We start from the raw sequence: 17,888 nt of genomic DNA, 5'->3' as shown, positions 1-17,888 counted from the left end.
AATAGGAAGTGAACACAAACACAGCAACAAAAATAAAAGCGGAAAAACAACATAAATGACGGGCACTTGAATACTGTAAACGTCACTTCTTACTTGATCAAGCCGGTTTGAGCTAGTTTGCTCCCTCCGTGCTTGTGAATGTACTGGTCTTTAACCACCAGAATTCCACTTCTGCTTGACTAAATATTTTTTAAAAAGACCCTACACCTTCTGTTTTGATAGATATGTTATGTAAATAATTCAAGCATTTTCTAATTTAATATTCAAATCTTAGTATTTCTGCATAGTTTTTATGTTTAAGAGTTCACCACAAACGTTTACAATTAGTAAACAGTAAAGGTGCATTGTAGTCGACCAACACTGCGCTAGTTTAGCAAGAGTACTATCCAACGGTTATTCTGAACCGTTGCGTACACAACAGAGAAAAAACAGTATAAAAGCTTTGTCTCTGCGTTTGTCGATACCACACACTTTGTGTACGTGATATTGGTTTATTTCGCTGAAGTTTCTACTCTCCGAAAAAAAAGAGTTACGCCGTCGCCATCTCTTGTATTCCCTTAAATTACTGTCAATTCTTTTAGAAATATTTCATTATGTGATGGATAAGACAAAATTCTGTAGGATGCTAATATAATGCAGTACATTAGAATATCATTTCTGAAACAAATATATTGGAAAACTGGTTTATATACATTGAGACTCGTTCACTTACAATATTCGTTTACTTGAAAATCTAAATGCCTTGGTCCATTGACTTATACTGCATCTGGTTTATCTTTTCGTTTACTCATATTCAGATTTTTATTGAATTTGATACATATTTATTAGAGCTAAAATATTCGCTTTTGTAAAATTGCAGTTGTTTTCAATTGACTTATGTATTCAATCATTTAAGTAATTATTCAATTTACTTTTGATTGTTCTCAAATCTGCTCTAATCAAAATGCGTCGACGTAGTATTGATGAAAGTGTTTTAAATATACCTTACACCTAGAGATAATGACGTCATTTTGTTCATCAAAATATAATTCTTTTTTCCTCCCATATCATATTGGGATGTATTTATGACGCTAAATAATTTTGATAGCGTAAACATTATACTATGTTTACTGGACAAGAAACTTACCTTGCTTTATTCATCTACATGGACATGGAATTACCCTTCAATGCTCAGGAGAGAGGGGCGGTTGTTCCGTGAATTGCTGTTGCGTGGGTCATGGTGCTTTATAATTTCTATGTCTGGGTGACACTTGTGTGGAACATTCAGGTATACAGTTTCTATGAGAAACCAAAAGGCGCTTAAAGACATATACTATTGTTCATGTATGTTGCGTCCCAATGTATTAAGGATACCATTCTGACGTCGAATCAGAATAGTCAAAGATTACAAAAACAAAACAAAAGAAATAATTTCGGTCTAATTTTGCTTTATGTCCATCATTTTAAATGCGTTCGTTTTTATCTAAGATTGTATAATTCGGTGTCTTTTTTGAGGTAGATGACGTTTACTTTTGCAACTCTTGTTATGGAGAAAGAAGATTATACAACATACTTTAGCAGCTAGAAGATCATTAAATCAAGGACATTTATTTAAGTAGTCCTAGTAATACTAATTTATCTTTTTATATTTATTTTAATATTTGTAAAATGTATGTTCAACGAAAATATGTCACCTATTTAATGCCTATTAAATCCTGTTTAAAGAAAGCTGCGATCCACAATTCGACGTTTGACATCGTTTTATATATTAAATAGAACTGAATGATTGACTAAAGCAATCTCGGTTCGGACACAACTCCATACGATGGACCTCCTAATTTTCTATTTTTATCTGGATTAGACATACATCTTCAGATGCCACCCTGAGTCGTAATTACGTCAAAGTTCTATTGTTATTTCCAATAAGGTTATGTACAGATTTTTTATATTGGTGTCTTTCTTTGGGTTTTAGGTTTTCATTTTATCTGATAGTTCTGCTTCACTCTAGTATGGTGCATATGAAATATAAGACTGGCGTATTGGAATACAAGATGTATTTGGTCATGTTTAGAAAACCTTGAAAGAGATAGGCTTGACTATCGTTTTCGCGGAAGACAAAATACATATTGTATTCGAACAACCAAATGTAGCATCTTATTTATACTGCAACCTTATAATAACGAAAAATGTAATGAAACAAGAGGTCAATCAGTTCCAACTCCGGTTAGCTTTCATGGAGTCTTTGCTTATTCACGGAAGAAAATTAACGGAAGAATTAGTTCGTAACACCCTGCCAAAAATCAGTCTTTAAACTATCTAGCAATTAAGCAATGTAATCACAACAAAAAATATGCAAATAAATTGTATTATTAATTTTGCAAAAATGACAATCAAAATTTGATTATTTGTCTATTCGTATGGTTTTGTGCAGATGCCGATGTTGTGCATGCAGTGTTCCAAAGACAAAAATGAACGACGATGTGAATGCAAAATCTATGAAGAGAAACAAATTCGTTGTTGCACAGAAGGAAATTCGTTTGAGAATTGTAAATTGTGTGGACGGATCCGTGGGTATTGGTGTATATGTACTATGTTTATTTTATGTGATTTAGCTGCAGTTTAGGACAGAATGCACGGTTTAATATCCACCAATATGCGTCGCATCTGTTGAGGGCACTTTTTCTGATCATACGTTTTTGACCGGATGTAAGCGATACTGTGGTTTGTGAATTTTCTAACTGATTTGTGATAACGTTTTCAAGCCAGGAAGAATCAGTTGTATTGTTGTTGTGTCCAGTATTTAATTTGGGCCGAAATCAAATCATTTAATTCAATTTTTTGTCTCTGAAAATACACTTTGTTCAAAAATAACATTCTTGGAAATTTAGACTTCGATTTATAATTAAAGCCTAATACGGATCTTTTTTGGATTACATTATTGTGATTCACTGAAAGGCTATTGTTATATCACCACGACACAGACCACTAAAAGCAGATCAACACTTTCAGCGTTGGAGTTGTTTTGGAATAAAATTAAAGTTTGTTCAGAGCGTTAGTCTTTAGGACATGTTAGAAATTTTAGTTTTATTTGGGATTGAATCCACAATACCATAACATCTTTTTTATATTTTTTTCTTTGTACCCTAGTGAAATAAATTGTTTGTTGAGTTTTACAAAATGTTATGGTTCAAGTTCTTTTCTATTCTTTATTTTTAGGCCATAGTTTCGTAATATTACTTCGTGTTCTAATGCAGAAAATGTCATTTTTCTTTGAGAAGCCTTCCGGGATTATTGATGCGTGGAGTTTGTGCACAGCGAATGGGTATCGGTTACAACACGTTGCGAAGATATATGGTGTTATCTATCCTAGTTCGGCTTTTCGCTGGCAACTCCATAAGTTTAAAATAAGCAGGCCCCATCTGTTTGTTTCTTGATCACCACGTCACACCATTTCATTTTAGCATGTAGTGTTCCCTCACACCCTTTCGACTGTAACTGTTATTGAACCACAACGTGTTCATGCCAGACGCTGCCGATCTGTCCTTAATACAGTTTTCATAACGAATGCTAACTTATTCGTCCAGTCTTACCTGAGGTTGGTTTAGGCGATTGCCATGATCTTTCTTTTCCAACGACTTCTTCTTTAACATTTGCTGCCTCTATTGTTGGGGAAAATGCGTCGTCGTGAAATTTCATTATAGTGTGAACGAACGTATTTGCCTTCAAACTATTCTGTCTGCGCAGCTTAGTGATCGTTTTGTTGGTAGGCTCTAACTCCTGGCCTTCAAGTTTCAAAGAAATAGATGAAATTTAGAAACAAAATTTCAAGATCATTGAGGAAGAGGAAACTTTTGCCCACATCTCCAAATCTCGTCTTTCGATTCAGAAAATTTTGAATGAAGTTTAAAGCTTTCAAAACATTGTGTCAGTATTTACTACCTGGCATAATGTGTCTCTCGAACTTTACATATTCGTCTATTAGATTTGTTCAAAATTAAATAAATCGTGCCCATGACGTTTAACAACACGTTGGTCTTACGAGTCTATAATCTTAACATAAGCAACAGGCTTTGTAAAATTGAACAAATAATTCATTTTCCTAGAATACAGAAAACAAATGTATTAAAAAGGACTTACGGTATTGTGAATGAATTAAATCATAAAATAACCACATAATTACAGACTCAGTTCCAAATAAGGTAAAGTCCTGAATACACTTCAGTAGAAGTCCAAACTAAATCCCAAAATGAAGGTAAACGGCGATGATGTGTCTGTGGTAGCTCGTAGAATTATGATATTCCAACAGTCTTTTGTTGAATCACAGTAATATAATTACAGGTTTGAATTCACTATAAATTCAAGTGAATGTCACTATCCAACAACTGTATCAGAGCACATTTTTATTTCCAGATAAAACAATCATTTGAATTCAATAATATGACGAAAATGGATTCCAGCACAAAATAATACTGGACACAACATATAACACAACTTGACTGTGCTAGAACTTAAAGCACGAATAAAAAAATCCGCTAAGTTACAAGATTATATAGCTTTGTACTTGACCTCTTGTCAGTTAACATTTTCTAAAACAAAATAACTAACATCTATTGGAAAAAATCATTCTACAATGGTCCTGATATTTACAAAATAAAATATATTAGTTATTAGTAGAAACCAGAATCTGGAGTATGTCAAATACTCTAAGGAAATTACAAAAACCTTGCCCTAGACCCAAATAAACATATTTACTTCTATTAAGAACAATTTTGATTTTAAACCCATACACACAGAGAATAATTTAGCTACGTGTTAGTTGTTTACACATAATAAAATAAAAAAGTTAATTCAGGTCAAGCAGAAATGAACTAAATTTTTGACACAGGAACTCAATTTTTGACAAAGTCAAGTCCAAAATACAGTGTTACATTACAATAGCATATTAGTATGTTACGTGTTTAGGCTCAAATAAACAGTAATAACAGAAAGAGTAAAAACAACAAGCTTTGAAAAATTTAACAAATAATTTATTTCCTTGGAAAAACTATGCAAAAATTAAAAAATAAGAACTTAAGGTTTTAAGAATCAGATCGAAAAATTATCCAATAATAATCCACGAATTATATTTTAGAAGACCTAGTAATGCGATGTTCTTATGAATTCAAGCTTGAGTCCCGACGAAAAATTAAAAATGGAAGGCGATGACATATAGTGTAGTCGTTTGTGAAATACAGAAAAAAAAATATTCCGTTGTTTGAATTACAAATAAAATTTAAATAAATGTCTTTGTACAGGAATTCTGTATGAGCATTCGAATATTTCCAAGAAAAAGAATTAACCTTTACAATCCAAATAATCTCAATAAAAATTAAAAGTAATTCCAAAATGACACAACAAAAGAAACACCTTTACCTCCCAGTGTTTAGAAGCCCACCTGAGAAAAATCTCAATAAACAAACAGGATACAGTAACTCGAAACGCAAAACAGATTCCCGGTTGAGGGTCAACTTTCCAGAATCTTCGAGAAGTATTTGCGTCTAAAAGCGCGTAGTGTCAGTGTGACCTTGACAAAAAACTAATCATTTCACTCTAAGAATAAGACAATAATACAAAGTGGTTTATTTAACTCAGTGATTTCTGAAATCAACGTCGGGAACTAGGTCAGCTTTAGGTGTTAACATCTGAAGAGTCAAGGCCAAACTATTTTCTGAAAAAGATATCAAGTTCCTAGTAAACAAAACTACATTATTTTGACATATAATGAAATTAAAAATACAAAGATTTTAAAACTTACAAACTAATAAATTAAACCAAATATAAATTAAATCAAATACACATAACAATATAATGAAAAAATTAAGAAAAGAAAAAAGCAACAAACTAAAAACAATGCAAATTAACTACACATGACAAAAGGATTAGTTGAAATTTCATATTTGGAGTTCAGTCTGATCGTCACGCAAAACAATGCTCCTAACATTCGATTTAATTCTACTGATTTTCCTCCTGAACTGCTAACAGAATGTCACAGTTTAGAGTGAAACTGGACAAATACATTACGTATATCATGATAGATTAATGGAGCCTCGATAGCTCAGGTGGTAGACGTTAGACTCGTAATCCAGAACTTTATAGTTTGATACCCATCCTTACCAGCCTGGACCGGTGGACATAGATTATAATGTGCTAAAAGTGCGTTTCAAACCAGCTGGCATCGAAATACAACAACAAGAAAAGACAATCGGCGGAATCATCGCGTTGGTTGTCTAAAGCTACTTAATTAGTTGTTATAAAAATTATTTATCTTTTGAGATACTTATTTAATATTTTGTTTATGAAGAGTGATTTAGATTTTACTGTAATGACGACATGTAAACTGACTTGTTTTCATACCTTAAATGTAAGTCAAAATGCATATTGCTGAAAAACATGCGAGGTCATTTAGCGTCTGAGGTCGCACGTTGCTCTATTGGAACACTAACCCAATAAAGCTTTAGTGCTCTTGTTGGATACATTGTATCGACTAAATAGGAGCTCTGGTTGCAGGATAAAACACCATTTATCTTGATGATTCCTGTTTTATGCGTATTAATCTTTGTCAGTATGTGTCTTTGTCTTGATATAACTTGAAAGCTAATACATAGCCCAGACAGTCTGTGTCATTAGATTTGTTACGAAACTATGGAATAATACTATGTGCTTATTCCGCATCACAAACCACAACCTATTTCTTCTGACTTACAGATTAGCGTTTAAGTAATAGGCCTCTTTTATAATCTTCATTGTAACAATGAATTAGGCAATCATTTCCTTTTGGCTTTGAAAAAAAAACCTGGACAGAAAAACAAAAAATTAAACGACTTAATAAAGACAGCAAACGACTAGAATGTATAACCTTCAGATATATAGACGTATAGATATAAAGACTTCATATTATGTAACTCTGCTTCTGTTTTAAATATTTTGCATATCACTGAAAAATAATTAATCATGTGAAATGAGTATAGTTTGCATGATTTCAAATTTCAGTTGTATTTATGAGGTCACATTCGTTGCATGTTGTCTATCACTTTACATGAAAAGAAGCTTGGTGTTATTCAACAAGAACATTCTTTTAATGTCAACTTTAAAACGTACCAATGAATTTAATTTGTTTTAAATAATGTTTGTAATCTGTTTAGTAGCGTGAACTGTGCCAAAGAGCGTTTTTTCTAAACATCAGAATAACAAAAGATAAAATGTTAAATAAATTCAATGATAACGAGGAAACCCTAAATAAATTCATTGATACTTAATTCAAGAAGGACCCGAGTAAAAAATATCCCAAATATGTGCTTTACGTTTCTAATTATTTTCTTGCAAATATAAAAACGATTTCCTCATTGAAAATGACCTACATTAATGATGCAGGAAGGAACACACTGAACCATCAATGAGGCAGATACGTACTAGTATTTTACGGCTAATATTGTCAACCTCTGATTTAAAAAGAAGAAAAAATGGCCCTTTGAAAAAAATGAATACGAAGAAACAATATGTATTAATTTCACATAAAACTAGATATGCAGCTAATGTCATTCGCATAATGGCAACATATGTAAAATGGCAAAATTACTGTAAGACTTTCATTAGCTATGCACGGACATACGGATAATAGACTGGACACGGTGCGATTATATCAGACAAAGGTTTGTTTAGCGGACAAGATGGAATAGTTTTCACGTCAATTTTGATATTAACAATACAAATTCGACAAAAACATTCTTCATAACAAATATTTTCGTATCTTCCTGTATGTCCTCTGATTAGCAAGCTAGCCACTCCAATTAAAAGCGATTACGTAACAAATATATCCTACCAATTAACCATATCTTTTTCAAGCCAATTCTATTTTTAAATATGACTAATATAAATGCAGTCTTTTCATTGATTTAATTTCAGCCTGAAGGTTTTGCCTAAAAATAGTTTCATATCTCTGACTAAACGTTATACAAAATATATTTTAATCATGTACGCCCTGACCACACCAACCATTGCCAAATCCATACGTAAATAGACGGTTTTCAAACATATTTTTGCCACCGCATTTTTGCAGTTTAATTGTCTCCTCATCGGAATTTAAATTGCAATAATGTTTTGGTGTTTAGAATATCCGACTTCTGGCATTTTTAGAATGATATGCAGCCATTTTAAAATAAAAGTATATCTTATGATCGGCATACCCATTCTTCATAATTTATCATATGCGAATACATTTGCAGGAAACTTTGATCTACCAAGAACGTATTAACAAACGAGAGATAAACGTTTTCAATGTTATTGGCTTCATAAAACCCGCAACATTCATCCTAATAGTTAAAGATCGCAGCTTTCTTTGAATCAAGCAGACGAAGCAATCCAATTACACGTAATGCGATAACTTTTGAAAGACATCGCTTCAAAATATGTATTGTCTTCAATGTTTGCAAAGATACATTTTTTCCAGGAGTTATTTAAAGAAAATATGCATATTTGATATTTCTAATATGATACAGTCCTTTCGTTGGTCGGGTCTTAAGTATCACTTTTCATAAATTAACAGATAGCTACCTGCACGAAATACAATCACTTTAGTCATTTCCATATTCGCCTTTAAGTAATAAATATACAGTATTTTGAGCATATTTTGCCACTGGTGGTCATTGTCAGGAAAGACAATTAAATTGTCTGCATTAAAATGCAAAAGCAGTTCTAATGTTTCTATTACCGTCAGCTCAAATCAAATTATAGAACTTATGCTGAATCGTATAACTTTACTATCTTCAAAATCCAGCATAATGATATCATAAATCTAACAAACTTATCTCTGGATACAGAAAGACATACAATTAAAAATAATAACCACTATGCAATGAGTTTAATGCAATACATTTTCAATCATTTTCAGACAACGAAAAACGTGGAACGTTATTAAAACATAGTTCCATTGATTCAAAAAGAAAAAGACATTCAAAAGGTTGCGTTATAAATCAAACCTTGATTTCAGAATGCATATGTCCACCACGTGTTTGAATTGCCTTTTTCTACTCTCAAGCTTCGTAGGACGTACTTTGCTAATTAATTTCCCATTTTTAACTGAAAATAATACAGTAGAATTTATCCAGAGTCAGCTTGGTTCCAGGACGATTGTAAACTCAATTAATTTTGTGGGTGGCAGTATACGTTTCCTGAAAGGATGTACCGATCCTATATACAAGATTCATGTGTGCCTACTCATGCGAAGTAATGATAAGTATCATTTATATTCTCTTGAAGAATAAGATTGAAGTAAGAATGAAAATTAAGTCGCATTCCTTTTTCTTTCCCCTGGAATGTCGGTTACGATGTTTAAAACACTCAAAAGCACACGATTAAACAACAAAGCTATTCATGGCAGTTACAGTTTTTTTAAATTATAAATATTGTAAATTTGCAAACAAAATACCATTTTTATCAAACTGTTAAAATTTCAATAGCTCTAGACAGATATTGTTAAAATTCTCAATCACACACACACACACTTAGATATGAATACAGTTTAACCCCAAAAACGCTTTTGAAATTCTACCTTCCAACCGGGAATAATTTGTAAGTCAAATTAGGTTAAGGACAGTCTGCGGGAAAATGGTTCATGCATCTATCTAGCTTACTTAAGTTAATTATTTCTGCAGTTGTCAAAACGTTTACGGTCTATTGCAGTTGAAAGTAACAAAAGACTGAATCATATTTCCCAACGGGCCTCGAGTGATCTGTATAAAGAAAGCGTGTTAAACCTAAAGCTACAGCCATGAACTCTCATTGAGATAGAAAAAGCAGTTGTGCGCTTCTGGATGCTGTTTAGCTCTTCATAGTATCATGTAGGGCTATATACATTTGGAGAAGCAATAAACACCTTATGATATTCAATAATATGTACTGATTGAAGCGTTCTTCAAGGATATTCTCAGTCTGGTTAGGAATTTCATCAGTTTCTCTTTTTTGTAGTCTTATCTTCTAATCTTCGATTTTCCCTGACATATGAATAATTTGTTCTGCAAATTTAGACAAAAAATAAGTTGAGAAAAATTGAAATAGCGTATATTTCTGAAAGTGGCCCAATAAGCGAAACGTCTTTTAGCAAAGAGATAAGGTGTACAGCAATATTTATCAGTGGGTTTACTACTTGCTTGTCGCCTTTAGGAGTGATTATACACGACAGTCATTCAACACTCCGGACATAGTACTCGAGAAAAGTCATTACCTCTTTACTGTGAGGAGAAATGTCACACAATACATTTCCCTGCATATTCACTAACGGCAAAGCCTTCTCCTTTCAATGCCAAATCTTATTATGACAAAATGAGATAACTTTCTAATCTAGTGTGTAAACATGTCTTATGATCACAAGGCTGAGCATTAGTCGATAGAAAAAGGACGTCAATCCACTGTGTTCCAGATCAACCCTTGGCACATTTAGCTAGCTTAAACTAAATCTATTGTTCTGCTATATTGTCCCGTGCAGCTGAAAGACACTGATCCAATCAGATCCCTTGTTACATTGAAACTAAGAGATTGTGAAGACTAAACATGGCCTACGTACATAAGGACAAAAGTCGTAAGGAACTATTTTTAATTTAAACATTTTTAGCAACATTTATTTCTAAATTAATGCTTGTGGACATAGCATAAATCGCCATATTTATTACCGGATAGATCACGAGATCTCTCACAGGTTAATTGATTTCGCTTGCTATGTGCAAGGACTCTTGCATCCGCGAGAGGGGCACTTGTTTAAAACACCGTTTCAGCTAGGTAAATATACCAAGGGCTGATCAGGAACGAGATAGGTCGACGACCATTGTCTAGTAAAGAAGGCAGAGAACGTGGTTGACAGCGGCAACGTATCATTCCTGCTGGACATCAAAATCCAGTGCTAGATGACATATGTAGTAACTTAAAATAGACCATAAATAGATTTGAACCTCCGAACCCTCTAGTCAAGGAACACGAGAAAATGAGATAGTATAGATATTTGGCCTTGAAACAAACTTAGTATGGTCTTACAAATAGAAGCAGACATTATACTCACTGAAGTTGGATCACTGCGGAGTAATATGCCACAAACGTAGAGACAGCCTGAACAAATTATAAAGAACACCAAAAAATTGGCTAGAGCAGATAATGGCATTTCTAGTGACATTATATCAAGCAAAGTCTTTAAGATTTAAGGTCACATAAACTGACTCAACCTCTAAACAATAATACAGCAGTCAAATGAAATGTTATTACATTGGAGAGTAATAATACTACTAATAATAATAATGATAATAATAATAATAATAATAATAATAATAATAATAGTAATAATAGAACCACTATGATAAACATGATCCTTGAGATACAGTTCTTGCGTTTCTTTGCAGCTGAAAGGGAGAAAATGACACGGAAACTGAAAGTTGCTTAAAAGCGGATTATATTATGCATATTTGATTTAATTATATCTGATTTAATATATATTTATTTAAATTTAATTGTTTGTCAGTTTTATTTTTTTTATATTTGTTATTACATGATATTGTAATATAAATTTATTCACTAGAGATGATATCTTTTTTAGAAATTAGTTTGACCTTGACTGTTAGTTTATAAACGCCAGGCGTTGATCTAAATCCTGACCTTGTTTCAGAATTTGTAGCAACCTTCTATATTATGCATATTTGATTTAATTATATCTGATTTAATATATATTTATTTAAAATTATTGTTTGTCAGTTTTAATTTTTTTTATTTGTTATTACATGATATTGTAATATAAATGTATTCACTAGAGATGATATCTTTTTTAGAAATTAGTTTGACCTTGACTGTTAGTATATAAACGCCAGGCGTTGATCTAAATCCTGACCTTGTTTCAGAATTTGTAGCAACCTTCGTAAACAAGTTCTATGATTGGTTGTTTCCATGGTCATGATGGGACTTTGTCTTTAAGATATCAACAATTTGTTTTATTTTTCATTTCTTAGAGTAAAAATGATTGGGTTTCGTCAGGGTCACACTGGGTAAACGTGTTCTATAACAATTACTTGCTTCTATAAACTTTCAGAATATGATCACGTGACCCTTGTTTACGTTTTAGAAAGCCCATATCACCCATGTGTTGGAGACTTAATCTCATTATAAGTTGTGCTGTTAAACTGTTAGTTGTATGTTATGCTGTTTGGAGTTATTTCAAATTACTTGGATTCAACAGGATTAATTCCGTTATTTTTCTGAAAAATACGTGAGCTCATGTCATATTGTGGAACAAGAACAGTTTTTAAAAAAAATATTCAGCTATCAGAAACCGGAGTGATATTTCTTGCTTCAACAAGGAACTGTAGACTTCAACATTAAAGGTTGCAGCATACGTCATCGTCTTCCATCTTGGATTCTTCGTCGGGATTCGAACGTGAAATCAGTAGAACATTTTTTAGGGCTACTAAAATTTTATTCTTGGATAATTCTTGGATTATTTTTGGATTTGATTCTATAAAACCGTAAGTTCATATTTTGTCATTTTTACAGAATTTTTCCAGGGAAATAAACTATTGTATTTTTTAAAACTTGTTGTTTTCACTCTTTCTTGTGTTACTGTTCATTCGAGCCTAAATAAGTGACATAAGAATTAATAAACTGTATATAAGGAATACTTAAAAGTTTTACCTATTGTCGTGTAAGTTTCCTGTATTTTGTATCCTGCACTCAGTTAAGCTTAAATTCCTCAAGGAAGTGGCTCTGGCTATGTGAGCTTGCAAATTTAATTTTCTATCATTAAGATTTTATGTAAGGAATCTAAACGTTATTCCATTATTCCACAGGTTTTGCTGTATCATTTAGTGGTTGCAATTATATTCGTCGATAATTGAATGGCCAATATTGATTATATTTGACAAGTAGCACATTCCTTGCCAAGACTCTCTAGATTTATACAAGCGCATTGAATCCTACTGGTCACTTGATTCAAATAAATGTATTTTATTATATTGGCCCCTGGATTTATATGTAGTGAATCCTGTACACCACTGGAGTTATAAATGCATTTAATCAATTGGTCCCTTCGTTTATACAAATGTATTGAATCCGATTGGCCACCTTTACCAACAGCAGGTTAAAATGTACATAATACAAGAATGACTGGAATGATTAGTTTTACTGGGATTTAGCCAGTATGACTCTGACAATTGTCTTTTAAACAGTGTACATTAGGTGAAGTACAATATGTCAAACACAGCTCTTTACATGATATGATCTTTCATATCTTTATGTATTCGTTACAAATAAATTGGCATGTATCGTATTACTTATAAGGAATATGTAGAGCATGGAAAGTAAGATGTTATGTCATTTTCTTTTATAAAAGTGTTCGTTAAAGAATGTTTAACCGATAATTAGGTTTATACGGGTAATTTTCTCGCCTCCACGAGTGCAAATTAAGCAATATACAAATTTCAAGTATGTTTAGAACTTTACGTGATACACAGAACATTGATGTGTCAAAGATGAGACAAAATGCAGGTGCAAATGTGTTAGTCTGGTGGTACATACCTGGTATATTTCTATTCCCTTCTTCAGGGTAATGCTGCTCCATCAAGTGTCTTAAAAGATCACGTACCTTCCAGAACGGTTCTAACATATCAGTACTGTGAGTATAGCATTAATGTACTGATGCAGTTCAACTCACAGAAAATTGCGTCATATTTGGCCATGTTCATTCAGTCAAGTGCAATTCTGATGCAAATATACATACCATTTATAGTTGATTATAAGTCGAGTCGAAATGCACCCCTGTTCTACTGGTTGCTCATAACAAGATGCAAAGACCCAAATCGGCCGCCGTAATCTGTTGGTCGGTGTACTTTGGATTTAGAGTCGACAAATCAGCATGCACAGACCGTAACTTCTGAGCTTGGAAGTGCTTACGAAAGAACACAGGCCGATATAAAAGTACACACAATTTATTTACTGGGTGTAAAACAAATTATTTCTCATTTTTTATGTTTTAAAGTCTTGATTTCTAAACAATTTGAATATGTTTCTAATTATCATCCTTGATTTAACTGCATATTCTTCTTGTTCAAAGAATGTGAGAAATTTCGTTTCTTTTTTGACCATAACCCAGGTGTTCTTTGTTGCTGTTGCTATTATTGTTGCTCTGGAAGTTTTGTTCCTAAAGACTCTTATTTTGTTGTATCTTGCACAGTTAGAGAAATACGGGCTTGCACGTTTAGACGTTTTATAGGTAAACTTTCAATTAGAACAGTATTCGTATGCAGTATCGGTTTGTGTTCCTTGTCCTATATTGAATCGATCGCCCTTTTAAATCGTCCACTGATAGTTTTGTTATTGTTGTTGTTGCAGGCCATTGATTAAAATCAGTAAATTAATAATCAAAATACATCTATTTGAGAGCGAAGACGATTAAACTTACCAACATAAAATGTCATGTATACTATTATTTTAAATGTAGTTCAGGAACAGAGAATACAGTTTATCCTAACATACATGTGTACCTGGTTAATTATATTGTTAATATCAACACTTGTTAATACATCCAACTCCTTTACTTCGTACATTTTTGTGTTCGAGTCTAAGTATACTAAAATTCTTTTAAAAAGTGTATGCTACAGCTTCGGACCGCTCCAGTGGCCAAGTGATTAAAACGTCTGCCTCGTATGCGGGAAGTCACGGGTTCGAACCCTGTCCGAGTGATTCCAAAGACTTATAAAAATAGTATTAAACGCTTCCTCGTTATAAAAATGATACTGAACGCCGGCTCGCTAGGCGCTAACCATTAAGATGTTAGTATTAGGATTGGTCGTCCCGGTGTCAGGAAAATGTGTATGGGTGGGACATCATACTACAAGTCTGCAGGATGAAGCCCCATTGCTAGACATCACTATAAACTGCCACACTGCAGGCATCGTAGCAATATGACTGAAAACTGTTAAAGCTATGTTAAATATGCAAAACACACACGCAAAAACACACACATAAACACACACATATGCTACTAATTCGATAGTTAGAAATTATGACGATAATGTATTAATTTAAAACTGCATATTGCTTCGCAATTAAGAACATAATTGAATGTATGTATGTATGTATGTATGTATGTATGTATGTATGTTTAGACAGTCAAACGTATTAAATGATGGAATATTCGGTGAATAGATAGAGATCTTGTGCATCACTATTTCCATCAGAAGAACTAAAAAGGGGAAAAATATTTTGGTTGGCCATTAATATTGCACCAACAAATTCGCATTTGGAGATTTTCCTCTAAATTCACCAGTACACATAAAAACTGTTGCATTCAATATGAACTGCTGTCGAGTTGAACTATTAAGTGAGAACTCTGGTAGAGCAGCATCTTAGAACTAATATTCATTTCGGTGGAGAGAACAGTTGGTAATTATGAAATATAAGACAAATATTTGCATGACTGTTTGAGAATACAGGATTTATTTCTTCTCAACCACTGGTCATTCTGAAATATAAGACAGATATATGTATGGCTGTTTGTGAATACTCGGCTCGGTTTCTTATCAAACGTTCAACATATGGCACACTAGCTGAATTTAAATTCAGAAGTATTTTAAACAAGAAATTTATTAATGATTTGAAAAAAGTACGATTAAAGCGTATTGTTACATAACATCAAATGTTTTCATGTTATCTAAAGATACGCATTAACTAAAATTGTCGTATCATCTAAATTTAACATACCGTCTAAAGTTGTCATATTATATATCATCTAAATATGTCATGTCATCAAAGGTTAACATATAATTCAAGGCTGTCATATTACCTAAAGATGTCATATCAGCAGAAGTTGACATATCATCTAAAGTTATAACGTCATCTAAAGTTGTCATATCATCTAAAGCTACGTATTACCTGGCATTGTCATATTGCATCATATCATTTGAATTAATATCATCTGCATATCAGCTAACATTACATATTATCTAAGGTTGTCATTCATATCTCTTCTAAAGTTATCATATCATCTAAAGATATCATATCGAAAATTATCATATCATCTTAAGATGTTATATCCTCAAAAATTGTCATATCATCTAAATATACATGTCATCTAAGTTGTCATATCATGTGAAATTATCACGTCATCTGTAGGTGTCTTATCATCTAAAGTTATATCATCTAGGCTATCATGTCATCTGAAGTTATCATCTCTAAAGTTATCGTACAATCCAAGAAGCCATACCTAAATTTATTATATCATCTAATATGATCATGCCATTTAAAGACGACATCATCTAAAGTTATCATTTCATCTAATGATATAACATTCACTCTTTTCTGTTACTTATTTTAAGACATGGACTCGTAACATACGTATGAATATGTGTGTCTATATGTATGTATGATGTGTGTCTGTGCAATTACAGCGTGCTACAACTGCAAATCTTAGAATAGTTTGGTTATCTATTGGCATTAATTTATTGACTTGTTCAAAGAAAGAAAACAATGGTAACATAATGTTCCGAACTTTTCAAAGACCCATTGAATATTTAACATGATCAACTATGGCATATGCATGCCTTCACAATGTCGCCATATGGGGTGTTAGCATATGCATGCCTTCATCCTGTCGCCAGATGTGGTGTTAGCATACGTATGCCTTCACACTGTCGCCAGATGGGGTGTTAGCATACGTATGCCTTCACACTGTCGCCAGATTGGGTGTTAGCATATGCATGCCTTCACACTGTCGCCAGATGGGCTGTTAGCATATGCATGCCTTCACAATGTCGCCATATGGGGTGTTAGCATATGCATGCCTTCATCCTGTCGCTAGATGTGGTGTTAGCATACGTATGCCTTCACACTGTCGCCAGATGGGGTGTTAGCATATGCATGCCTTTACACTGTCGCCAGATGGGCTGTTAGCATATGCATGCCTTCACACTGTCGCCAGATGGGCTGTTAGCATATTTGTTTAATTTTTATTTCTTCTTTCTACTAGTTGTTTTCTCCTGTATGATCTTAAGTTCGTTTTCCACTGTGATAGGTTACAACATTGGTGACAAAATAAAACATGCACACAATCAAAACCAAGAAAAATGGCTCAAACATCGAATGATGTTAAATAACGTATATAGAAGGGACGTCGTATAATAATTTGTATTGTTGTTAAATATCGATGATTTTTTACTGTCATTGATGTCCTGAAAGTTAATTGATTTCTCAGGAGTATTAATTAACGATCTGGCATTATGTACCCAAAGTTAATTGATTCCACAGGCGAACTAATTAGTCTGTCTCATATAAATCATTAACATTTTTCTTTTCTTCACATTTTCCTATTTTGGCAATAGATTAAGCTGGCTGATACATTTTATTAACGTAATTCAATATACCCAATTGATCTCAGATTTAACTTCTTCTTTGCAAGAGTTACATCTTCTCTGTCATCTTAATTTCTTAATTTCGTTTTCCACTCTGATTAGCCTCGTCATTGGTCGAATGGACCGGTCGAATCCAACAGTTATTCACCGTAGTGCAGGCGCATGACTTACAATATCAAATGACTAAGCATTTCAAATTAATAATAAGTATATTATAATAAAAAGGTAATTTTGTCAAAGATTGGGATGAGTTTTTTGTTATTTGTTTCTGTTCTTATGGGATTTATTTTGTAATCGTTTTAATAATATGTACAACATATAAAACACTCAAACTTCTACGCTTTCATTGTATCTATCTTATCGGGTTGATTTTGCATTTAGTGATCTTTGTGAAAGCAAAACAAAAAAATAAAAAACAAAAACCAAATCCCCGATATCTAAGAAACGTTAGCGACGAGAGTTAGTTTGAAGGCAGCACGAAACTGAAGTTTTATCGAT

This window comes from Sinohyriopsis cumingii, unplaced genomic scaffold, assembly GCF_028554795.1.
Source record: "Sinohyriopsis cumingii isolate HCF-2022 unplaced genomic scaffold, ASM2855479v2 utg001752l, whole genome shotgun sequence".
Taxonomy (NCBI): domain Eukaryota; kingdom Metazoa; phylum Mollusca; class Bivalvia; order Unionida; family Unionidae; genus Sinohyriopsis; species Sinohyriopsis cumingii.
This window is presented reverse-complemented; position numbering follows the sequence as displayed.